Source organism: Suncus etruscus, chromosome 9 (genome assembly GCF_024139225.1).
Source record: "Suncus etruscus isolate mSunEtr1 chromosome 9, mSunEtr1.pri.cur, whole genome shotgun sequence".
NCBI lineage: Eukaryota > Metazoa > Chordata > Mammalia > Eulipotyphla > Soricidae > Suncus > Suncus etruscus.
Genome location: NC_064856.1, coordinates 95,819,796 through 95,844,995, shown reverse-complemented (window position 1 = coordinate 95,844,995; position 25,200 = coordinate 95,819,796). Strand labels below are relative to the sequence as shown.

Here is a 25,200-nt window from a genome sequence, read left to right as displayed (position 1 = left end):
CCTATGGACTTGTATCTCTGTTCTGTGGACAGCTGCCTGAAGGATGGTAAACAGGGAGTGAGACAGTCAGAAAAAGAGACTGAGCACAGGCTCATTCAGCACAAGTAAGATCTTGTCATCCAAAAGCTCCAACAAGTCTGGTCACCGAAAAAGGCCTGTGGTCACTATAATTTCTTTTCATTTTGCTTTCTTTCTTTCTTTCTTTTTTTCTTTCTTTCTTTCTTTCTTTCTTTTCTTTCTTTCTTTCTTTCTTTCTTTCTTTCTTTCTTTCTTTCTTTCTTTCTTTCTTTCTTTCTTTCTTTCTTTCCTTTCTTTCTCTTCTTTCTTTCTTTCTTTCTTTCTTTCTTTCTTTCTTTCTTTCTTTCTTTCTTTCTTTTCTTTCTTTTTCTTTCTTTTCTCTCTTTCAGTTTTTGGGCCACGCACAGCAGTGCTCAGGGGGTTACTCCTGGCTCTGGGCTCAGAAATTGCTCCTGAAAGGCACAGGGGACCATATAGGGTGCTGGGATTTGAACCACTGTTCGTTATGTGTTGGCCATGTCCAAGGCAAATGCCCTAACACTGTGCTATCTCTCTGGCCCAGTCACTACAATTTTTAAAAGGAAGTCCTTCAGGTCACTCCAGCTGCTGGTTGAGTCCACTCACCCATTGATATCTCATTCTCTCACACCTCAGGCTGTTGAGGCATTGGTAAACATTTGGTAGATGTTGTGTCTATGGTAGACACCCAAATGGGTGTGTGTGGGGCTGAGAGGAAGAGTGGGTAGTGCTTGGCTCCACTCTGGGCAGCCTGGGTGGTGGGGATCTGGGCCTTGCGTGTTTTCTGAATGTTTCTCAGCAGGATCAGTTTCTTTTCTGATGGTTTGTGATTTGTTTTGGGGCCACACCCCGGGCAGCGCTTAGGCTTTACTCCTGGCTCTGCGCTCAGGAATCACTCTTGGCAGGCTCAGGGATCAAACCCGGGTCAGCTGTGTGCAAGGCAAAATGCCCCACTCACTGAGTTATCACTCTGGCCCCAGCAGGACTAGTTCCTGCCCCTCTGGAATGAGATGCTAAGTTTCCTGGGGAAGAGAGACCTTTTTGTGTTTGAAGCAGGGGTAATTTTCTTAACACAGGGTAACAGACTCGCAGACTTCAGTGTGTGAAGAATACCACCATCACCTCAGATCCGGAGGCACCTTGAAGGTTCCTGTGGACCCCTGGGTGCTGGGACTGGATTCTCCTGAGACTACACATCCCTTAACAGAAGCTGATCTTCCAGTTCAATTGAAGCCCTAGGTTACCTCAGGGTGCCTCAGGCACAGCCAGGGAACATCAGTGCCAGAAAACCCAGCTCCAGTGTGGAACTAGAGTTCAACTGTCTTATTTTATTGTTGAGCCTTCAGTTCTCTGCGTACATAGCAGGAAGTGGACTCTGGAAGCATTTTCTAGAAATGAGATTTTTATCTGATGCTTTCAATGGGTTAGCTGGGGTCGAGAGTAAGAAATGCGTACAGTTAGTGTTACAGGTGCTAGAAGAAACAACCACTGGACATTCATCCACAAACATGTGTTGACTCTGGATACTGGCACAGAAGACACAAGAAAAGAAAAGGTTGGGAGGTAGCTGAGAAAGAAAAGCAGCTTCAAGTGGCTTGAATTAAAGGATGTGTGGGAAAGAAAGAGAGGAAAGAAAAAGAATGAAAGAAAGAAAAAGAGGGGGCCGGGAAGGTGGCGCTAGAGGTAAGGTGTCTGCCTTGGCAAGCGCTAGCGTAGGACGGACTGGGGTTCGATCCCCCGGTGTCCCATATGGTCCCGCCAAGCCAGGGGCGACTTCTTGAGCACATAGCCAGGAGTAACCCCCTGAGCGTCAAACGGTTTGTGGCCCAAAAACCAAAAAAAAAGAAAGATAGAAAGAAAGAAAAGAAAGAAGAAAAAGAAAAAAGAAAGGAAGGAAGAAGGAAGGAAGAAAGAAGAAAGAAAGAAAGAAAGAAAGAAAGAAAGAGAAGAAAAGAGAAAGAAAGAAAGAAAGAGAGAAAGAAAGAAAGAAGAAAGAAGAAGAAAAGAAAGAAAAGAAAGAAAGAAAGAAAAGAAAAGAAAAGAAGAAAGAGGGCTGGAGTGGTGGTGCAAGTGGTAAAGAGTCTGCCTTGCCCGAGTTAGCCTAGGGCCAGACCGTGGTTTAATCCCCCGGCATCCCATATGGTCCCCCAAGCCAGAAGTGATTTCTGAGTACATAGCCAGGAGTAGCCCCTGAGTGTCACCAGGTGTGGCCCCAAAACCAAAAAGAGAGAGAAAGAGAGAGAGAGATAAAAGAAATAGAAAATGAGAAAGAGGGAGGGAGGAAGAAAGAAAGGAATAAGGAAAGGAAAGAAGAAAAGACAGGCAAGAAAGGAGGGAAGAAGGTGGGAAGAAGAAGGGAAAGAAAAAAGAGGGAAAGGGGGAGGGAAGGAAGGAGTGAAGAAAGGAGGAAGGAGGAAAGGACGGAAGAAAGGAAAAAGACAGGAAGAAAGGAAGGAAGGAAAGGAAGGGAGGAGCAAAATAACCAAAAGGAGGGGCTGGAGAGATAATACATTAGTAGTTCTTTTGCCTTGCTGAAGGCTGACTGAGATTTGATCCCTGGCATCCCCTTGGTTCCCTGAACATTGATAAGAGAAATTCTTGAGTGTAGAGCTAAGAGTAACCCTGAGCATCACTGGGAGTGACTTCAAATACAAAGAAAAAAATATTGTTTGCCCCCTGCACCCAATCTAGAAACCCAGAGATGTAGGGCGCTGTGTGTCCCCCTCCATTCCATTAATTCACCATTGGAGCCTTAAAACACCAGTGAGTGTCCCTGGAAACAGGGTCAGTAAGGAGGTAATTAACCTAACAAGTGTAAGTGGAGCCCAAATAGGACAGGGCCCGTGTCCTTACGTGAGGGGTCACCAGCGCGTGCTAAGCTTAAGCACGCATTCGATCTGCAAATCGTTGCTCCATTTCCTTGCAGGCCTCTTAGTCCTTTTGATTGTGTGGAACTAAGGCCATGTGCCCCTGTTCAGAACCGTTTCGAGACCTGAAGAAAAGTAGTCCCTGAGGATTTTGTAGAGAAGGGAAATGTTGCTGAAATAAATACTCTCCTAAGTACAAAAGCATAAGTAAGAGAGCATGCGTCTTTTTCATAGAGTTCTGGAAAAAAAACAAGCGGCCTGAGATGGGTTGGAGGGCTCCACCGTCCTCCGGGTGCAGGGGGAAAAAGGGCGGGGGAAGGGTCTGGAAGCACATGCACATTCCTTCTAGAGGACACAGACTGAGATGTGGAACGTTTCCATTCAGTTTACAAGCCATTGGTGAGAAGTTAGCCTTTGTTGCAAGGGACTCTGGGAAACAGTCCTTCTGAGGCAGCCATCTGCTGGGCCCCAAATCAATTCTTTTGTGAAAGGGGAAAGTAGATATGAGAGACCTGGGCTTGCCTAACCTCTGAGTCTGGTACTGCAGCTTAGCTGACCATTCAGAACAAAATTCTGGGTCTGGCATTGTTCTGGTTTCTCTAGGAAATCGGGTGGGGCCCTAGGGGTGTGGGGGCAGTGGTCCTGCCAGTGTCTGCCATGTTTGGACCCTTACACTTGGGGCAAGGGTTGAGCTTTCACAGATAACTATGGGTCAACGTGACCATGGTTCACCATGTGTGATACAGAAATCAGATGTGATACAGAAATCCTAGTGAAAAACACATGGAAGAATCGAAAGGCTTTGGGGAAGGGAATAGAGAGGACAATGAGTTGTTTGGTCTGACTCTTCAAGGCTCTGTGGGGATTCCCCAGGGAATTCTGCTTGGGGGGGGGGGTGAGGGGAAGCGCCCATTAGACAGAGCTGGGAAGGCGCTATTGTGTTGTTTGTGTGTGTGGTGTGTGTGTTGTGTGTGTGTGTGTGTGTGTGTGTGTGAGAGAGAGAGAGAGAGAGAGAGAGAGAGAGACAGACAGGACAGACAGCAGACAGACAGACAGGCAGGCAGGCAGGCAGGCAGGCAGGCAGGGCAGAAGAATAAGAGACAGAGAAAGAGAATATGTGCTTGTGACTAAGCGTGTGAGGTGTGTGAGGCTGTGGTGGGGATGGGGGTACAATGGCCAGAAAGTGGGGGTCCAGGAGGGCGCGGTCTGTGCAGAGCCTGAATGCCTTGGGAAGACAGCGGCTTGTGGGCGAGGATGCTAAGCTAGGAGAGACAGGGTCAGATGGTTCTTTCTCTGAGGTAGTGCCTGGAGGATGACTCGTTAGGAAGCTATTGACAAATTCGGTTGAGTAAAGAAGCTCGCCTGCATCAGGGCTTGTGGTGGGAGGAATGGGGACAAGGAGATCATCTGCAGAGGGATTTTGGTGTAGAACTGACAGAAGCTGGTAACGGGAGTGACCTCGGGGGATTGAGGGAAGGATGGGGGGGGGGAAGAGGGGGGACTAACCATGGTTAAATATGATCCTCAACTTCTGTGCTTGTGCTGGGAACTTGGAGAGGGAGTACAGCAAAACATGTTTGGGGGGTGCATGGAGAAAGTGACTTCCCCCTTTCTGAGCCAGCTCCGTGATAGATTTCTTTGGCTTTGGTTCTCTAGATGCGTGACACCCTCTCTTAAATCAGAAACTCTGAACACTGTCTCCTCTCCAACACCCTCCCTTCTCTAGTCTCCAACTGGCTCATTTCCCTGTTTCTTCCAAAATGATTTGGTGCCCACCCTCACCCAGGGAAGGAAACCCCTTCTTTGTTTTCAGTCCTCATTCCTTTTCTTTTTCCAGAGAGGCTACTTCTAGTGGTGTTCAGGAGGCCCGGAGAGCCATCATCTGGGTATTGCTGCATGCTGGGCTAGGATTCAACTCAGTATCCTGCATATCTGCATATGCAAGACATGTGTTCCAGTGCTCTGAGCAATCTCCCAAGCCTAGCCTCGCCTCACCTCTCCTCTTTTCACTTTCTCCCTTTCTTCTTTATCCCTCCCTCCCTCCCTCCCTCCCTCCCTCCCTCCCTCCCTCCCCCTCCCTCCCTCCCTCCCTCCCTCCCTCCTTCCTTCCTTCCTTCCTTCCTTCCTTCCTTCCTTCCTTCCTTCCTTCCTTCCTTCCTTCCTTCCTTCCCCTTTGTTCTTTCTTTCCTTTTAGTAGGGGTAGGGAATTGATTTACACCTGGCTGTGCTCAGTGTTTATTCCTGGCTCAGTGGTCATGCCCGGCACTGTTTTGGGGGGCCATATACAATACTGGGGACTCAAACTACAGATGGCCACAGACTAGGCAAATGCCTTAACCTCTTTTTTGTTTTTCTTTTTGGGCCACACCCATTTGACGCTCAGGGGTTACTCCTGGCTATGGGCTCAGAAATTGCTCCTGGCTTGGGGGGACCATATGGGATGCTGGGAGATCGAACCGCAGTTCGTCCTCTAGTGCTTGCAAGGCAGACAACTTACCTCTAGTGCCACCTTCCCGGCCTCGTGCCTTAACCTCTTTATTATCTCTCTGGCCCCTCTTTTCTTTTTTATGGACCCTCCCAAGTAGAAACAGGAGAAACAGAGATGACTCCCTGCAACATCCAGCCAACCAGGCCAGTATTTCTGAGCTAGGGCTTGATGATTGGCACCTGTTGCTTGGGAGTCTACACTGCTTACACTGCTAGGGACTATCAAGGACCACCCAGCAATGCTCAGGAGGACATGTGAGGCCTGAGGTCAAATCTGGATCCATCACATATAAGCCTTATGCCTTAAGTCCTATCCTATCTCTATTGCCCCTTCATTTATTTCCTTGTACCCTAACCACTGTACTCTCTTTCTGGTCCCTCCATTTCTTTCCTTGTCAGGTCTCTCCTTGGAGTTTGTTTTGTACCTTTCTTCTCCTGCTCACCCTTTTCAGGCTTTATGTCTGTCTTGGTTATTGCTCCTTCCCTCTTATTGGGCTAGAATTGAGGCCTTCAATGGCTGTCCCCCAGAAACAGGTGACTAGCCAATCCTTTTTACTCAGGGTTCATTGGTATGTGAAGTAAAGCAACAAAGCCCCAAGGGGAGAAGCTATGTAATCTTTGGAGTATTCTCACGGGTTCCCCAAAGATCCCCGGAGTGTTGGAGATAAACCCAATTGTGATTGGGTGTGTGCCCACACGTATATGCCTTGCAAGACCCCCCAGTAAATAGGGAATGAGGTCCAGGTTCACATCGCAGCGAGTTATATAGAACACCCTCCCAGGAAGAAGGGTCCAGCCCCTATTCTAGGAGACTCTCAGTGGAAACCCGGAGGACTAGTTCCCGTCTGGTCTCCTGGCTGCTCTGACCCTTTGAATAAGTCAAGAGCAAACTCAAGTGGTCGTTTCCAGAAATATGAGTGGTTGGGGGGAGGACAGCCAGGAACCACCTCGCACGGGGCCTCAGTCAAAGAGACCCCCCGCACCTCGGGCAGTTTCCCCTCAGCTGAACTCCCGAGGCCCGGAGCCCAGAAGGCCCAGCCTGGCACTCCAGTCTCCTGTGACTCACCCCACTGGTTTCTCTCACTCTTTGGGGGAAGTAACCTCCACACTCACTTCCCACCCCATCTGCCCTCGCTGTATTATTTCAGCTTGGTTTGCAGAGACCAACACTGCAATTACACCCAACCTCAATGGCTCCTTCTGAAAAATAACATTTGGGTCGAAGAAAAACCTCAGTCTGGTGGGCTGGAAGTTATACTAAAACAGTTAAAGAGTGGGTGTGGGCCGAGGGGTGGGGGGCAGGGGGAAGTGGGCACAATGGTGCAATAAGGGAAGAATGTGGAGGAAGGGAAAGGAACAGGAATTGCAGAGAGGAAGGGGTGGTGGCTCTAAGTCTAAGAAAATAGATGCACTGGGCCAGAGGTTGGTCATACTCTTAGAAGTCTTCCGTGGTTGGAGTCTTCATTTATGCCCCTAATTGAAGGGTTGTTTTTTAATTTGATTTTCTTAAATAACCTACCCTTACCCCAATCACCCAAGGCCTGGGAATTTATATCTTGCCTGGGACCAAGCCCAGTTTTGGGGCACACCAATCTTCTATCCAAGGTAGCAACCAGAAGATTTTTCAATTTTCTCAGCTAAAAGACATGGCCTATGGAATTGGTTCTCTTTCCTGGGGAGAATGGCAGTCTGGGAAATGTAGTTTCCTGATGCTACTTGGAGGGATTACTACATCGTCCCTATAGCAGGTGGTCTCAAACTCGCGGCCCGCGGGGCCATTTGCAGCCCTCCGTACAACATTTTGTGGCCCGCGGCCGGCCTTCAAACTATCGCAGTATTTGCGATTATTCGCTTACCGAATAATCGCAATAAAAATCGCATTAGTAGAAAAAAATCGCATTAAACATTCGCATACCCCGAGCAGTCTCCATTCAGGGTATGCAAAATGTTTAATGCGATTTTTTGCGATTTTTTTTCTTACTAATGCAATTTTTTGGTGGGGCCACGCCCGGCAGTGCTCAGGGTTACTCCTGGCTATCTGCTCAGAAATAGCTCCTGGCAGGCACAGGGGACCATATGGGACACCGGAATTTGAAACCAGCCACTTAGGTCCTGGATCTGCTGCTTGCAAGGCAAACACCGCTGTGCTATCTCTCCGGGACTAATGCAATTTTTTTTTTTTTGGTTTTTGGGCCACACCCGGTGTTGCTCAGGGGTTACTCCTGGCTGTCTGCTCAGAAATAGCTCCTGGCAGGCACGGGGTGGGGTGGGGGGGACACAGACCATATGGGACACCGGGATTCGAACCAACCACCTTTGGTCCTGGATCGGCTGCTTGCAAGGTAAATGCTGCTGTGAACTAATGCGATTTTTTTATTGCGAATCATTCGGTAAGCGAAATCCCCTTTAGGGGGCCCTGCCTCACCCTGACTTTGCCTCCTTCGGCCCCCAGGTAAATTGAGTTTGAGACCCCTGTTCTATAGTCAATGGGAACAGAGGATGGATGATCAAAACAGAGATTCTCATGGACTTCAGAGATGTAGGGGTTACTTTGCTCAGAGAACACTTTGAGAAACTTTGTCCCACCCAGGGGAAGCGCCGGGAGAGGGTAAGGAGAGAAATACTTGGCAGTGAAATACTTTTGGATTCCAAAGTCAGTCCACAGAGGAAAAAAAAAATAATAATAAAAGACTGAATGAGGTGATATTTGCAAAAATAAGAAAAACACACAGGAGAGTTCCACGTGATAATTAAAAGCTCATTTCTGGGCGCCTGAGAGAGCTAAATGGGCTGAGGACACACTTTGCATGCAGGAGGCCTGGGTTCGATTCCTGCCCTGGCACTGAAATGGTCCCATGAGCATATCCGGGACTAGCCTCTAAGAACGGTAGGATATGGTTCCCAAACAAAACAAAAACCGAAAGTTCAGTTCTCGAGTCAGCCAGGCGTGGATTCAAATCCACAGTATTAGCTGTCTGGGTGAACTCCAGCGGGAACTTAGCCTGAACCTCCATTCTCCTCATCTGTTAAAAAGACATTAGTGGAGGGGCTGAAAAGATAGTGCAGCCGATGGGGGAACTTCTTGCCTGGGACCAACCCAGCTTCAATTCCCTGCACTTCATATAGTCCCCCTAGTACAGTCAAGGAAATAGACCCTGAACAATGGGGCCCTGAGTATGGGCCCCAAACGCTGTCCCCTTCCTGACAAAATAAAGGAAGTTGGAGGCAAAGATAGGGTTCAAGAAAGCACATGGATTGCATGTGCAAGACCCTGGGTCTGTACTTCAGTACCTCATGGTCTCCTAAGCACTTTTTCTGGTCCGAAGGAAGAGAATGAAGAGGAGGAGGAGGAGGAGAAGGTGGAGGAGGAGGAGGAGTCATAGAATTCACAGGAATCCACCTCCTGTGACTGTGGTGATGGTGTGTTGAGAGGAAGTTGATAAGATTCAGGCTAGTTTAGGTGTGACTTGACATGGAGCTTGAGAATAGGCCTGAATGTGACCCCAGGTTCCCAGGGGTGTCCTGGAATGTGGTTTCATCCTGAACTTCTCTACCTTCTTTGTGTCAATTCAACTTGTTTTGTGGAGGCCTCAGAGTCATCACTGCTGGCTCCCAGGGACAAGGTAGCCACACTGCAGGCTGCCACCCAGTGTGCTCTCAGGCTGAGACAGTGGCAGGCAAGGGGTTGGTCCCCTTTGCCTTTCAGGCCCATGTCCCCAGCACCCTGGAGTGAGAGAGTAAAGCCTTTTTTTCTCCCCACTTGACCCTTTGCTCATGTGTTTAACACGATTTTAATGGGTAACCACCCAGTGCCAGGCACTAGAGACAGAACAATGAGTGATCCACAGGCCCAATAATTGGAAAACAGGGAAGACTAATACAGTGTCAACACATAATCCAAGTAAGTGCCAGGGGCCAGGACAGTATGTTGGCAGGGCCCAGACCATCTCTTCTGAGAAGGAAAGAAAGCTGCTTTGAGAGAGAAACAGAAAAAGGTAAAGAAAAAGTATATAAAGAAATACCTTATGTCCATTCTACAGATGACAGAATAAAAGACTGAGCTCCTACAAGTAGTCATAGCTGACTTGGGGTTTGAACCTTGGTCCATATGATTTTCAGTGCCATATTCAGAATTCTGCTTTGGCTAGTCCCCAGTGGGTCTTAATTCAGGTTCTAGCAGTTGAGTGTGATCTTCAAAGAAGGGTAGAATTTGGACCAATATCTATGTCTCCTTTGGATAGAACAGCATACTGGAGTTTACAATCTGGCTCTGTGACCTTAGCAAAGTTACTTAACCTCTCCAAGCCTCACTTTCTCCTGTGGAGAATGATAACACCCACCACCTCCTTAGGCATCTTAAGGATTTAGAATACTGTAAAAGTATACTCAGAACCGTGCCCGAGACATTGGCAATCACTCAACATATGTTAACTATTATTATTATTACCTCTGGTGTTCCCCCTCTAAATGTAGCAGGCAAGATTTTAGCTAACATCGACATTTTTAAATTTGAACAGTAACAACTTTATTTTCAAGGGAATGAAAAAATATATGACTAGTTGTGGTTTCCCTATGTTATTGTGTAGGGCAAGAGCATATAGGAAAAAAAAGAAAGAGTCGACCTAAAGTTAAAGAATGAGGAAAGTTAATAAAAATAAGTCCATTAAATCTATGCGTCTATATATAATAAGTGGAATGTGGGTATGGGAAAAAGAACCATGAAGGCAACTCTTAAACGGCCAAAAAAAGAAAAAAAATATTGGAAAACAGTCCATGATGTCATTTTTTTTCTTCTGCTACAAAAACCTTCTAAATCACAGTGGGTGGGGGAACGTGGCCAAAAGATACTGACCAAGACAAGGTCAAAACTTGGCTTCTTTTTTTCCGGGTAACCACAATTCTTCCCTTCTGGTGAAACGGGGTGCAGATAAGCCAGATTTGACTGAATCCCCGACAGCTGGTGAATGCAATGCGGGGGCTCAGGAGGCCTCGTGCAAACGCCCTGCCCCTAAAATCCAGAGCCAACTCCCTAAATTCTGCTCTCCCGTCGCGGTTAGGGCGAATCGGGCCTATGATTTTTTTTGGATCACTGGGTCAATCAGTCAGCCAATGCCTCGGGAGAAGTTTAATTAAGCTCAGATCGCCAGCGCGGGCTGCCAAAGCTCTCGCGGCCCGCCCCACCCCCAGCACATCTGGGGAAAAGCTTCCCCCCCAACCCTTAGCCTTAGCCCAGCCCGGCCCGGGCCCGGCCCAAATGCAGCCCGCGCATGCGCGCCGGCCTGGATCCCAGAACCGTGTTGCAAACTGTTGCATCAGATTGCATGCATGCAAGCAGCGGATCGGGCCGCCAGGATTTCTAGGAAGATAGGAAAGGATTTGCGATCCCCTGTGGTGTGTGTGTGTGTGTGTGTGTGTGTGTGTGTGTGTGTGTGTGTGTGTGTGTGTGTGTGTGTGTGTATTATTCTGCAGTTTGCAACCAGACAGCCAACCCTGGAGGGCTTGGTTACAGGTGGAAAAAAAACACAACACAATTCCTGGGGCTCCTGCCTTTCCCCCACGCCCCCGCCCCCGGCTCAACCGACCCAACTGGATGCGTTCGGCTTTTATTAAGAAGCCTCTGAGCCCTTGAAGGAATGAGCTGGGTTTGATTTCGCTTCCCAAGTACAAGAATGCCCCGGAGGAATTTCTCAGTCTGTGAAAGTGCAAAACTAATTTCCCCAGACAAGCGCGGTTGTCGGTTCCCAAATGGGCTTGGAATGATCCCCAGCAGGAATGTTCAGTGGTTTCCAAAATCTCTTGCACCTCAGCGGCAGGACACGCAGACACTGACCACCAAGCGTGTTCGGGTGGGTGGACGTCGCTGTCCTTTTTGGCATCTCTCAGGCCCCACGCGTTAGGGAGACTTGGGGGTGTGCCAGCGACTGGAGAACTAACCGGAAGGCTCCTGATGATGCTTTGGGAGGAACTTTCTCGATTGAAAATGTTTCTGTCACAGCCTCAGGTGAGGCGAGCAAGCTGTCCACCATCAGCATGCTGCTGACCTTGGGGACCTGGCTCTTGCAGCAAACAGAAGGAAGGGTGGACGAACCAGTAGAAGGGTTAAGTAAGGATCTGGGATCTACTTTCAAGATAATTTATGGGACATCAACTAATTCTCTCGTCTGAGCCTCTTTTGAGGACAGGGGGCATGGGAAATGGGTCAGTCAGGATCATTGAGTATTCATGGATTTTCCCTAAAGACAAGAGCTGGCAATGCTTTACCTTAAGTGTTTGTCTTTTTCAGAGTGTTGATGGCGAAAATCGATTCCATCTTAAGAATCTTGAGAGCTGAAATTGGCCTGGTGTTCTTCTTTTCCTTTCATTAGTATAAATCACTCAAACCCCAAGATTAGATTCAACAACAACAAAATGATCGCCGACACTCAGATGCCTTATCTGACATGTTGCTACATCGGCACTGGTGTTTATTTAAGCCGGTCCTTTTCTTGGGACCGAGTGATGTGGTAAGGCTGTGGCGGGTTGTACTGCGATGGAGACTTCATCAATCTACTGGCACTGTTTTGGTCCTTAGTGATTTAAGGAACTGCCAAGAATAACAACTGCCTTGAATGTTGTTGACCCTGGTTTGATCCCTGGCTCCATCAGCCAGTCACTCCTGAGCACAAAGCCAGGAAGTAGCCCCTGAACATTGCTTGGGTGTGGCTGAACCTTCCCTTCCCCAACTTTAAACAGGTGGGCATGAGTTTGGAGCTGGGGCTTTTTGAGGTTGATTCAAAGGATAGCTTAGTGTCCCCACCTACTATAAAGGTTCCACTCAGATGGTGTCTTAGGGTCAGAGAACATGGTTTCTCTGGGTTTGAATAATGGTGTCTTGGAGTCAGAGAACATGGTTTCACATGGGTATGAGCAACTGTCCCAGCCTGGAGAACCAAGTCATTCCTGACTTCCGGTTTTAGCAGGTGAGGACATTGGAGCCATGAGGTCAGGAGCCATGTGGCGACTATAGAAATGGGGCTCATGGTGGTTGTCAGTGTACCCCCAGTTTACAGTGGTTCTCAGTGCACCTCCAGCTCATGCTGATTGTCAGTGCACCCCCAGATCATGATGGTTCTATGTGCAACCCCAGTTTATGGTTTGGGTGGTTCCTAGAACACCCCCAACTTATGGTATTTCGCAGGGGCCATGCTAATCTTCTCTGTATCATTCCAATTTTAGTATATGTGCTCATCATGGTTCTTAGTGCATCCCCAGTCCATAGTTTCTAAGTGTACCCCCAGTTCATGGTGGCTCTCAATGCACCCCAAGTTCATAGTGTTTCTCAGTATACCCCCAGATGTTCCCAGAACATCCCAATTTATGGTGTTTCTCAGTGTACCTCAGTTCATGGTATTGTACCCCAAGCTCATGGTGATTTATTTATTTATTTATTTATTTATTTATTTATTTATTTATTTATTTATTTATTTATTTATTTTTGCTATTTGCTAGGTCAGCTGCGTACAAGGCAAATGCAATACCTCTGTGCTATTGCTTCGGCCCCTCATTGTGATTCTTTTTTTTGGGGGGGGCACACCTGGTGATGCTTAGACATTACTCCTGGCTTTGTGCTCAGAATTGTCCCTGGCCTGGGGGGCCATATGGGACGCCGGAGAATTGAACCACAGTCCGTTCTAGGTTAGCCGCCTGCAAGACAAACGCCTTACCACTTGTACCACTGCTCTGGCCCCTCATGGTGATTCTTTTTTTTATTATTATTATTTTTTCTGGGTATATAAAAGTTTTTTACTACTGTACTTTCATCATCACAACTTATGATCTTAAAAATATGGAACGCTTCGCGAATTTGTGTATCATCCTTGCGCAGGGGCCATGCTAATCTTCTCTGTATCATTCCATGCCGAAAGGAGCACTTATGGTGATTCTTAATGCACCGCCAGATCACGATGGTTCTAAGTGCATCCCCAGTTTATGGTGGCTCCCAGAACACCCCAACTCATGGTGTTTCTCAGTATACCCAAGCTCATGGTGGTTCTTAGTGCACTCCAGCTCATGGTGTTTCTCAGTGCATTCCCCAGTTTATGGTGTTTCTCAGTGTACCCCAACTCACGGTGATTCTCATTGCACCTCCAGCATTTACATCTACACAAAGTGAATTCTCAGAGTGTGTCTATAAAAAGAAAGAGAGAAGGGGCAGAGAGAGAAGCTCAAAGACATTCCAGAAGTTGGCAAAGAGCAGTCTGGGATGGCAAAGTACTCTGGTGCCGGAGAAGCAAATCCTTCTCACTCTGAGACAGGCAGGCAAGGGAGTCGAACTCTGAGGTCTCTAGTCCCACAGGGTCCCTGCTGCCTTGGTTTCCCTGTTTGGAAGAGTCTCTGCCTATGATTCCAGAGTTGAGCAATCATTCTGTTGAACCAAGTGACATCATCAGCGATTGCTTCACCTGGACCCAAATCCCCAAAGCCAATTTACGGGAAAGGGGGCTGAGGGAGGGGTGAGACAACCAGAGAAGGAGAAAACCCTCCCCTGCAGCCGCCCTTCAGCCAGCAGCAAGGCTGCCCGTGGGGAGGAGGAGCAGACATCCACGAGAAGTGGGATTTGTTTTTCCACATTCATTGGACACTGACACATTCTAGACATTCTGCCGAGCCCAAGTGCAGACAAAGCCCCCATTCTCAGGGCTTATGATCTCAATTCCTTGTGGAAAATCAGTCTTTGAAAGGTTTAAGGCACTCATTTCATGTCGGGCTCCACGGGCAGGCATGGACATCCTTCCTGAGCACCCCCACATTTCCAGCAGGCAGCTGGCCTGCCTTCTGTTTTGGCTATTGACATGCCAATTTAAAGGGTGGGGAGAACCACATTAATTTTAAAATAAAACGCAAATAGCAAAATGAGGCTGGGTTAAAGGCAAAAACCACAGAAGGGACTTTTTTTTTTTTTCTTTTTCCTTCTTCTTCCCCTCTCCTACTTTTCAGATTTTCCTAGAACCACCTTTATTTCCTCAGAGTCCAGACACGGAAAGTGAGTCCAAATACTCTTCCAAGTGAAAGCAGAAAGCCTCACTCAGACTCTCCACTCTCTGTGCCTTTAGGGTTTCCTTTTTCCTTTTTTTTTTTTTTTTTTTTTTTTGGACAGTCGCACCACAAATTGGGGCCCAGAAAGCTACTGAAACCCCTAATTTACATGGTATTTGCAGAGGCAGGAGACCGAGCCATCCCTGGCAGTGTTCAGGTGTTCCTCCTGGCTCAGTGCTCTGGAGGAGACTTCCTGAGCACAGGAGACCATGTGCTGCTGGGGACTAAACCAGAGGTGGCCATTTGCAAGGCAAACTCCCAAACCCGGATATTAGATTTCTGGCACCAAACCCATTTTTTGTTTCTCATTTTATTATTTTATTCCTCATTTTATTTTATTTCTCATTTTATTTAGTTAACATGATTACGATAGTGTTAACATTTATGGTTTTGCTCTATAAGGTTACTGTACCCTGCTCCACACCACATAGACAAATACCCTCCAACCACTGTTCCCATGTCACTCCTATTCTGCCTCTTTCATCTCTCCCAGTTCCACTGTTTACTAATCTGAGTTTTGTGATCCAAGGCCAGGGGCAGACCTGATTTTTTTTTTAATGGGGGGGGGGCACACTTAGCAGTGCTCGAGCTACTCCTAATTCCGAATTCAGGGATTTTTCTGGCACTTCTTGGGAGACCATTTGGGATCCTGGATCAACCCCCATGCAAAGCCAGTGCCTGACTGCCTGTACTATCGTCCTGCCCACCCCCAGGAATTGGGGCTTTTAAGTTAGATTCTCCTAGTGAATTTCCATCCTTGCTACTCACCAGCTTGGTGATTTCATCTGTCAAAGATAATGGGTGACACACCCCTCTGCATAGGCGTGAGGATTAAGGTGTCAAGACAGAAAGATCTGGGTACAACATAAGCTCTTTGTACACTGTAGCTAGAGCGATAGTACAGAGGGTAGTACAAATTGGGTAGGTACAGGGGAGAGGGCACTTGCCTTGCATACATTTGACCTGGCTTTGATTCCCAGCATCCTATATGATTCTTTGAGTCCACCAGGAGAGAGCCCTGAGTGTAGTCAAGAATAAGCCCCAAGGGGTTGGAGAGATAGCACAGCGGTAGGACGTTTGCCTTGCAAGCAGCTGATCTAGGATGAATGGTGGTTCCAATCCCGGCATCCCATATGGTCCCCTGAGCCTTCCAGGAGCATTTTCTGAGCACAAAGCCAGGAGTAACCCCTGAGCAGCACTGGGTTGGCCCCAAAACAAAACAAAACAAACAAGCAAGCAAACAAACAAACAAGCCCCAAGAACTAACAAAAATGCACACCTTCCCCAGTCCTTCTATTGGCTCTTCCTTTAGCCAAAAGCTTCCATCTCTTTTGGAAAAGGCAAGAAAATAAATATCCATGATCTGTTCCTATTTTCCATCACCAAAAGCCCAAGGAGAAGAGAAAAGGAGACAACGCCAAGTTTGACTTGTTAACCCAGAGGAGGAGAAGTGGGGGAGTTTGGAAGGAAGGAATCAGGCAGGGTTCTAATCTCTGCAAGAGATGACCAAAAAAAGAGGGGCTGGGGCTGGAGAAGACTTGAGGCTGATGGAGCACAGGAAATAGGAATGGAGGTGGCCAGGAAGAAGAAGAAGAAGAAAAAAAAAAGCAGACCTGGGGGGCCTGTGCGAGTGCCATCAGTAAAGCAAGATTCCTGCTTGGAGTTTCAAGACTGAATCTGCAGATTCCGGGGCGCCGCAGGCTCCGAAGCGCGTGCGGCAGCGCCCTCTGCCGGCCGCACGGAGGCAGAACACGAGCCCCACTCGCGGGTTCCGCCGCTTTGACAAGTGGGACCCAGGATCCCTCCCGCTGCCTCGGTCCCCGCCCTAGCTTCTGGAGGATCGCGCCGCGGGATCGGGTCCCGGAACTGGATTCCGGGGAGACACATTCCTTCCAGACGCCTGCAGGCTGAGAAAGAGACGATGCTCCCTCGCAAAGACCCAAAGATTCACCTGCGGATCGGAGGCAGCGACAACCCACCCAAACCCTGCAAACGCCTCTTGGGGGTTCGAACCTGCTGAGCTGTCGGAGGTGGCTTGGAAGTGGCGTCGCCTATGGCCAGCCAGGACCTTGGGCTCTGAGGACAGAAAGGAGCCTTGGGTTTGCTTTCTATCTGCCTGCCTCCTCTATTTTCCGGCTAGGTGACCTTGGGCAAGGTACTTTAAAAAAATAAAATTTTTCCATGTGCCTCAGTTTCCCCATCTTTAAGATGGAGCGAATGATTTCCAATCTTAGGGTGGGGTGGGGACTTGACTTGAGGATTACCTGGGAGCTGACAAGCCTAGGTTGTTGGCATTCTGGCAACCCATGAGAGCCAGCTGTGTGCCTGGAATGGTTTTGGGGGCAAATTCCTTAACCTCTCTGTATCCCGGTTTCCTGCAAAAAAAAAAAAAATTGGGGGGCTAAAGATCCACACTTACCTGCAAAGCTCTCCGCACAGTGCTCGGCACAGAGTAAGTGCCCAAGAAAAGGTGGCTATGAGAACGGATGGCATGAGTATTCTTAAGAGCACAAGAGCAGAACTCTAGCTGGCGGCATTATTATTAGTCTCTTTCTTGGGTCCAGTTATTTATTTATTTTCCAATGCATTGTTTTCTTTTTTTCTTTATTAATTTTTTTTCCAAAAAAAAATTAAATAAAACCTGCGCTTGCGTCCTTATCAGTAGCCGAAGGACAGTCGGTCTTCCCAGGTTTGCAAAAAAATAAGAAAAAAAAATCGAGGTTCCCTTGGAGAAAGGCCAAGGACGCGGCTGGCTAGATGCAAAGCTCTCCCGGGCCCTCCCGGAGGATGCCCGCATCACGGCCGCCTGCGCCCGGGGCCCGGCCTGCGCGCGTCAGAGCCACAGTGACGTCTCCAGGTCTGCGGGTGCTGGGGAGGCGCGGCCTGGACAGGCGGGGTCTTGTCCAGGGTGTCGGGGTGACCCAGTCGCTTGGAGGTGGAGGAGGAGGCGGCCCTGCGCGCCCTGGCAGCGGTGCCTGGCAAGTGGCTGCAGGTGGGGGACCCGGGTAGGTGCTCCGATGATGCCCGGAGCCCCCCAAGGGGAGGCCGGAGCCTGCTATTCCTTGGGGGTGGGTCTCCGGGAGGAGCTCAGCATCTGCACGGTGTTTCCTTCGCCTTCTTCTCTTTCCCCGCCCCTGGCCCCGATCTCCTCCCAGGTACCCGCTCTCTTGGTGTCACTCCACCCTCCTCTGCCCTTCTCCTTCGGGAAGTCCTCCTTAGCAGGTGAGTGGTGAGTAGCCGCCCGCAGGAAGCACCCCGCATTCCCACCTTGCGCCCCGGATCGCCCCATCCCATCCTGGACAGTTTCACGTTTGCACCTCCGACTCTGCACCTTGCGCCTTTGCGTTCTTGTACTTCTCCGAACTAGCATCCACCATGCTAGGCTCCCCTCCTAGGAGGCTCCCTACTAAATATCCTCGTCTTTCTCCTAATTTCAGGGCGGCTGGTGTCCAGGCACTCACCCCGTTTTTTAGCTAGGAACATGATGGGCTTCAAGATGTGCTTAATACACTCCCCCCTCTTTTGGATTCCTACCACCTGTGCCAACCATTCAGGTCTTGTCCTGGAGGCTCTGCTCTGCATTTTCTAGTTAGCATCTTATTTTGTTTGGGAGGCCACACCTGGCAGTGGTGTGGTGTGGTGTGGTGTGGTGTGGTGTGGTGTGTGTGTGTGTGTGTGTGTGTGTGTGTGTGTGTGTGTGTGTGTGTGTGTGTGTGTGTGTGTGTAGGGTGCTCTCAGCTCAGTGCCGGTGCACCCTCCTCTCCCCTGCCCCTCTAGAACGGTGCTTGAATACAAAGCATCCTTGGGCCCCAGCCTGGTTGCTCTCAGCTAAGCACTTTCGCAGCTAGGCAACTGGGCCCGGGACCCCGCTGGCACTACCCTATTTAAGGTCTTTCGTGCCTTCAGTGGTCCTGGGCCACAGCCAGGAGATTTGCACCTCGCTCCCCCGCCTCTCCTCACTGGCTTCCTCCTAGCCACTCTCTCCAATGCAAGATGTGAGTCACCGCTTCAACAATGCTTCCCTGTTCTCTGTTTTTTTTTTTTTTTTTTCCTCCCAAGGCTTCTGGGGACTTTGAAAGATCTGACCCTTCCAGATAGCCCAGGAGGTAGCTTGAAGGGGCGGTACCAGGGATCGTGGATGTTATTTGCCACTCTTGCCCAGCACACCTCTCCACCTTTTCCATCCACTCAATTCTGACTCCCATCCCTGGCACCTCAGAGAAGCTTTCCTCGCCCCCACCCTCCAACTGGGCTGTCGGAGCAGCCAAACCCCCCTTTTGCTAGGTCAAACTGTAATTAAAAAAAGAAAAGAAAAGAAAAGAAAACTTAAGGCATAAAAAAATAAAAACAAATACAAACAAACAACAACTAGAGCATAGCATTGTGAACTCTGAATTGCTTTTATTCTCACGCCATCCCCACCACTTTGGGCGCATTTTCTTCAAAAATATTTTGAGAATAAAAATCAAGCTGTGGGGCTGGAGAGATAGCATGGAGATAAGGCGTTTGCCTCGCATATAGAAGGTATGTATGGTGGTTTGAATCTCAGTGTCCCATATGGTCCCCTGAGCCTGCCAAGAGCGATTTCTGAGCATAGAGTCAAGAGTAACCCCCTGAGCACTGCCGGGTATGACCCAAAAAAATAAAAAAGAAAAACAACAACAACACTAAAAACCCTTCTCTCGCCCTTCCCTAAAGGAACCACCCTCTGCAGTTAGGTTTATCATTTCTGTGCTTACTTTTACATTCCCACTACATTATTTGTGCTCATATGCCCTTTATAGAATTGTCTGGCATGTTTGTTAACTTTGAAGAAAGGGCCTCATACTGACTTGTATCATGTTTGTTTAATTTTGGTTGTTGTTATTTATTTTTGGGTCACACCCAGTTGTGCTCAGGAATCACTCCTGGCTCTGCCCTCAGAAATTGCTCCTGGCAGGCTTGGGAGACCATCTGGGATTCCAAGATTCGAAACACCATCTATTCTGGATCGGCTTCGTACAAGGCAAACACCCTGCCGCTGTGATATCTCTCCGGCTCCTGATTTGTATCATATACAAATAGTTTTTGCACTCAGCATCAGGATTTTGAAATGTATCCCCACAAATCCATGTTATTCTAGATCACTATCTCTCTACCTTTTTTTTTTTTTAGTTTGTTTTTATTTTGGGCCACATTTAGACCATCTCAGGGATCACTCCTGGTATGCTTGGGGAACCATATAGGGGTTTAACCTGGGTCAGCTGCATGCAAGGCATGCAATATTATCATGCCAACACCTAGATCATACATTTTCTTTTTTTTTTGGGGGGGGGCCCACACCCGGTGGTGCTCAGGGGTTACTCCTGGCTGTCTGCTCAGAAATAGCTCCTGGCAGGCACGGGGGACCATATGGGACACCGGGATTCGAACCAACCACCTTTGGTCCTGGATCGGCTGCTTGCAAGGCAAACACCGCTGTGCTATCTCTCCGGGCCCGTAGATCATACATTTTCATGATGGACCAGGGGCCCCTCGGACAAACTCACCACTTTTTATAGACTCATTTTCTTCTGGAGAACATTCAGTTTATATTCACTTTGTTTTTGCTTAGGGTGGTGGTGGTTATAGTTAGAAACTTAAAATTTATCATTATTATGCCCATCTTCCTGTGCAAATGTGATTGAGGTGAAGACTTGGGGCTGGGGTTGCTGCACTCAGGAATTGGCAGTTTGACTCGGTATGGCTGAACTGCTATTTTTGAAGTTGAACCACCAATTTACACTTTTTATAGCAATGCACCACATTCCCATGCTTGGCATCAACAGCCGTACTCAGTAATGTCAGACTCTAAAATGTTTGCCATGTCGGCGGGTGAGAAGTGGTATTTCCGTGTTTTAATTTGCAATTCCCTATTTACAAAGAGAGACAGCATCCTTCCATACATTTTTTTTTAAATTGGCCATTTGCCTTTCTTTTTTAAAGTTATTATACAGTGCTTCTATTGGCTCTTCTCTTACTTTGTGTAGGAGTTCTTTATATATCCTGGATACTACTCCTTTGTCAGATTGCAGCCCATCTGGTGTCTCTCAATGGCAACGTCAGAGCTGTGTAATCCTTTGATTAATATCAAACTTTCCCACTAGCCCATCATCTCCATGAGACGAGTGACAAGACGCGACAATTAAAGCAGAACCTAACACACCAGGAACTCAATCGAAACTTGGGGTCTGAATTATACGGAGACGACCTGCCTTTGCATTAGACATCATGCCTCAGCCGTCAACTTAGAAGGCTGGAAACTCCTAGAAAGCAACAATCAGGTGACATTGTATTGACCTTGGAATCTCCATCCTTGCATCTTTTGCTACACCCATCCAGAAGAAAAGACTTTTACTCTGAGTTTCACTTAGTTCCTTTCCTTTGCTCTTTCTCTTCTTTCTCCTCAACCCTTCTGCTATCTACCTTATCTATGAAATGAAGAAATAATAATAAAAAAAAAAGCTCCTTGTGTGTCTGTTGGTGAGACATGGGGGATATTTTGTGAGTAAGTAGAGGGTACTTGGCTCTGACTGGGCGCCCATGATGCTGGCTTTCATTGTTCCCACCACAATCATTTTGGTGATAAAGATACACTCTGCTTAACTGGAACAGACAAGGTTCTTTCAGCAAGAGAATAAAAGTGAACTTTTGTGAAGATCTGGTGAACAGGCTCCCCTCCCTTTCTTTCTTTATTCACATTTGACCCACTATATAAGTAAGGCTCAGTCCCAATGCGATCTCTGAAAAGCATCAAATATCATTCTTCTCCTTTTCTTTTATAAATTCCAGATATATCAAAGGCATATGAACCATACATAGAATTTAAGCCTTTAAGTGGAAACATATAAAGGCCAATCCCACTTTTTTTTTTTTTTTTTGGCCAGAAGTCAGAGAAAGGAGTGCTGTCAGTGATACCAGGGGTGAAATTTGGTGGCTGCAGCCGGGGACAAAAGCAGAACCCTTACATCTGCTCCTGACATCTGCCATTGATTGTGTGACCTTTGATCTATTTATAAAATGAAGATAATAATTCTTGCTTTTTTTTTTTTCCTGGAAGTTGGATTTCATTAATTACTCGTGTTTAAGTGCTTTGAGATCGTGAACATGAAAGGCACTTGGCCTTTATTTAAAAGGGGTTCCCACTAGGTAAATGGACCAGCCACATCTGTCCTGCAGCACTGGAATATGATCTCTATTCCACCAGAAAGTGAGGTCCAGGAACGTGGCTTTGTGGGCCCAGAGTTATAAATTGCTGACAGCCAGGGGCGTCTCCCAGGCCCCGGTGCTTACAGGAATGAGAAATCTCAGGGCAGCCTTGTTTAATCAAGATGTAACAGGAGGCGGAGACCCATCATCTCTAGGGTTTCATCTCTGCAGGAGCCAAGCAGGTGGCCGGTTCTGGCCCACTGCAACGTGAGCCCACCGGAGAGCACAATTAGAGTCTGAGTGACCATGGGGAGCCACCTCTCTCTAGAAAGCCCAAGAGCAGAGCCATGAAACAGGAGAAGGTGGGCCGGACCCAGAAAGCCACATGGGCTGTGTCCCTGGAGGCTGACCTGCTCAGCTCAGAGATGTGGGAAAGCAACCCCCAAGATCTGGGTGTCTGGTGATCAGGGTGTAGTGATGCGAAGTAACATCCAGAGTTCATCTGGTCCTACCAGGCCACAGCTAGCTGTTGGGGATCCACTTTCAAATCCAACTGCAAACACATCAGCTCTGCAGTCTGGGTCATTCTGAGCCTTGGGCAGGGGTAAAAGATCACCTGGCTGTTAGAAAGCTTCAATGGGAAAAACAAGGTGACAGTGGCCACTGTTGAAAGTTGTTTGTTCCATCTATGCTCATTGAAATGCTTTGTTTACTTTTTTCTTTTTCTTTTCTTTACTTTTTTTTTTGTTGTTGTTGTTGGGTGTTTCTGCTGCTGCCTGACCTGCTTAGATGCCGACTCATCCTGAACCTGCAGTGCTCATGTGTGAGATGTGTGCTGCAGTCTCCAATTTTCCACTTCTCTCTCTCTTGATTTTGATAAGTTTGTTGATTAAAATACTTTTTTTTTTTGGTTTTTGGGCCACACCCGGTAACGCTCAGGGGTTACTCCTGGCTATGTGCTCAGAAGTTGCTCCTGGCTTGGGGGACCATATGGGACACAGGGGGGTCGAACCGCAGTCCGTCCAAGGCTAGCGCAGGCAAGGCAGGCACCTTACCTTTAGTGCCACCGCCCGGCCCCCCCCTTTTTTTTATTTTTCAATAACATAATTCATTCCTTCTTTTGTTTGTGTTTGGGTTGCACCCGGCAGCACTCAGGGGTTACTCTTGGCTCTGCACTCAGAAATTGCTCCTGGCAGGCTTGGGGGACCATATGAAATGCCAGGATTTGAACCACAGTCTGTCCTGAATCGGCTGCATGCAAGGCAAAAGACCCACTGCTGTGCTCTCTCTCCAGCTCCATCATTCTTTTTTTTTTTTTTCAGGACACACCCATTTGATGCTCAGGGGTTACTCCTGGCTAAGAGCTCAGAAATTGCCCCAGGCTTGGGGGGACCATATGGGACACCGGGTGATCGAACCGCGGTCCTGATCTTTCCTTGGCTAGTGCTTGCAAGGCAGACACCTTACTTCTAGCGCCACCTTGCCGGCCCCTCCATCATTCTTTTTAATCCTCATTTTTTTTTTTTTTTTGGTTTTTGGTTTTTGGCTCACATCTGGCAACGCTCAGGAGTTACTCCTGGCTCTACACTCAGAAATCGCTCCTGGCAGGCTCAGGGGACCATCTGGGATGCCAAGATTTGAAACACTGACCTTCTGCATGCAAGGCAAACGCCTTACCTCTATGCTATCTCTCTGGCTCCCTATCCTCATTTTTTTAATTTAAAGAAAATGCATTACATAATTGACATAACTGATCATAATACATTTGTTTCAAGAGAAGGGAAAACAGAGTTATTGAAAAAAATAGAAAGCTATTTATTTCTTTATGTTTTTAGTTTTTAGGCCAGATCTTGCTATTCTAGGATTTTCTCTGGGTTTTTTACTCAAGAGTCACTCCTGGTGGTGTTCAGGGGCTATTTAATATTAAGGGCATGGGAGATAGACCTTGGTTTGCAAGACAAATAAATGCCTTATCTTTCCAGCCCCTCTTCAGTTAAAACTCTTTAACTTAAAAAGTCATTTTTTTGGACCAGAGAGATAGCATGGAGGTAAGGCTCTTGCCCTTCATGCAGAAGGATGGTGGTTCGAGTCCCAGCATCTCATATGGTCCCCTGTGCCTGCCAGGAGCCATTTCTGAGCTTAGAGCCAGGAGTAACCCCTGAGTGCTGCTGGGTGTGACCCAAAAGAAAAAAACAAAACAAAAAGTCATTTTTTTTTCACTTGTACAGGGATTTAGCACAGTGGTAAAGAGCATGTTATGTGTGTATAAAGGCCTGGGTTCAATTTCTGGCATCACAAATATTCTTAGTTTTATTTATTTTATTTTTTGGTGGTGGTGATGGTGTGTGTTTTTGCATGTGCGTGAGTGTATGTATTGTGCATGTATGTGTTTATGTGACTGAACCTCCCATATTTGGCAGTACTTAGGAGCTAAGCTACTCCTGGCTCTTCTCTGGTATTGGCTTCTGGTGGTTTGGGGGGACCATGTGATCCTGGGTACTAAACTCAGGGCTCCCTCTGAGCTGTCTACCCCTGGCCCTACTCTTTATTCTGAAAACAATAACATGCATATGCTAAAAAGAAAAACAATTACAAAAATTCACAACCAAAACAAACCTCAAATACAACAGTACAAAAGAGAAGAAAGTGAAAAATCGAGCTTTTCTCCCAACTGGAATCTGTAACTGCCTCTGCTCCTGTCCTTTACTGGGAGAGAATTCCGGCCAGCACCTTTCTCTCAACCAGGACAGAAGGCAGAAGACAACTACAAATAATTCGCGAGTGTTAAGCTCTTTTGTGAACACCTAGAAAATTAAGCTGCAGAAGTTAGTAAAACGCTCAGGGTGACGTATGCCTAAAACGCTCAGGGTGACGTATGCCAGTCAAGAGGCTTTAATGAGGGGAGAGCAGGGTTTTTATGCCCTGCTCCAGTGGGAGGAGTAGTAGCATAGGATTGAAACATAAACCAATCAGATTTGTACAAGTACAACAATTTTAACCAATGGGAGCATAAACACATTTTGATGGCGGGAAGGATAAGGAGGAACCTGGCGGGATGAGGGGAGGGGAAGCAAATTCTTAAACAAATAGCTAATTGATATTTACGCAAATACAATTTTTTGTTTAGCCTATTTTCCATTTAAATCTTTCTTTTGTGTAAGCAATAAGGATCATAATTTACAAAAACATATCTGCTTGAGAGCAGGCACAAAAACAGGTTCCATGGAAAGGTTAAGGAATCTGGTTAAGCCAGATTCTTTGTGCTGAGCTAAATTTATTTGCAGAGTTTTCTGTTGGTTTGGGGCTATGCAAACTTTTGTGGCTTGAATCAGGCAGGCGGTGGAAAATTCATTGAGTTCCTTTGATATGTGGGGTGCTCGGTCTCCCACAGGAATCTTTTTTTTTTTTTTTTGGGCCACACCCGGTAACACTCAGGGGTTACTCCTGGCTATGCGCTCAGAAGTTGCTCCTGGCTTGGGGGACCATATGGGACACCGGGGGATCGAACCTCGGTCTGTCCAAGGCTAGCGCAGGCAAGGCAGGCGCGCCTTACCTTTAGCACCACTGC

General features: G+C 47.6%; 1 protein-coding gene, 1 non-coding gene and 1 pseudogene across 2 annotated transcripts in view; 1 reads left to right on the top strand and 2 right to left on the bottom strand.

Annotated features, from left to right (window-relative positions):
* Nucleotides 1-25,200, top strand: part of PEX16 (peroxisomal biogenesis factor 16) — a 561,216-nt gene that overhangs the window by 110,085 nt on the left and 425,931 nt on the right. The window lies entirely within an intron of this gene.
* Nucleotides 12,560-12,633, bottom strand: LOC126019191 (uncharacterized; annotated as a pseudogene).
* LOC126019906 (U6 spliceosomal RNA) lies at nt 13,210-13,318 on the bottom strand. Its single transcript, XR_007499516.1, has one exon. It is a non-coding gene; the product is annotated as a U6 spliceosomal RNA (small nuclear RNA).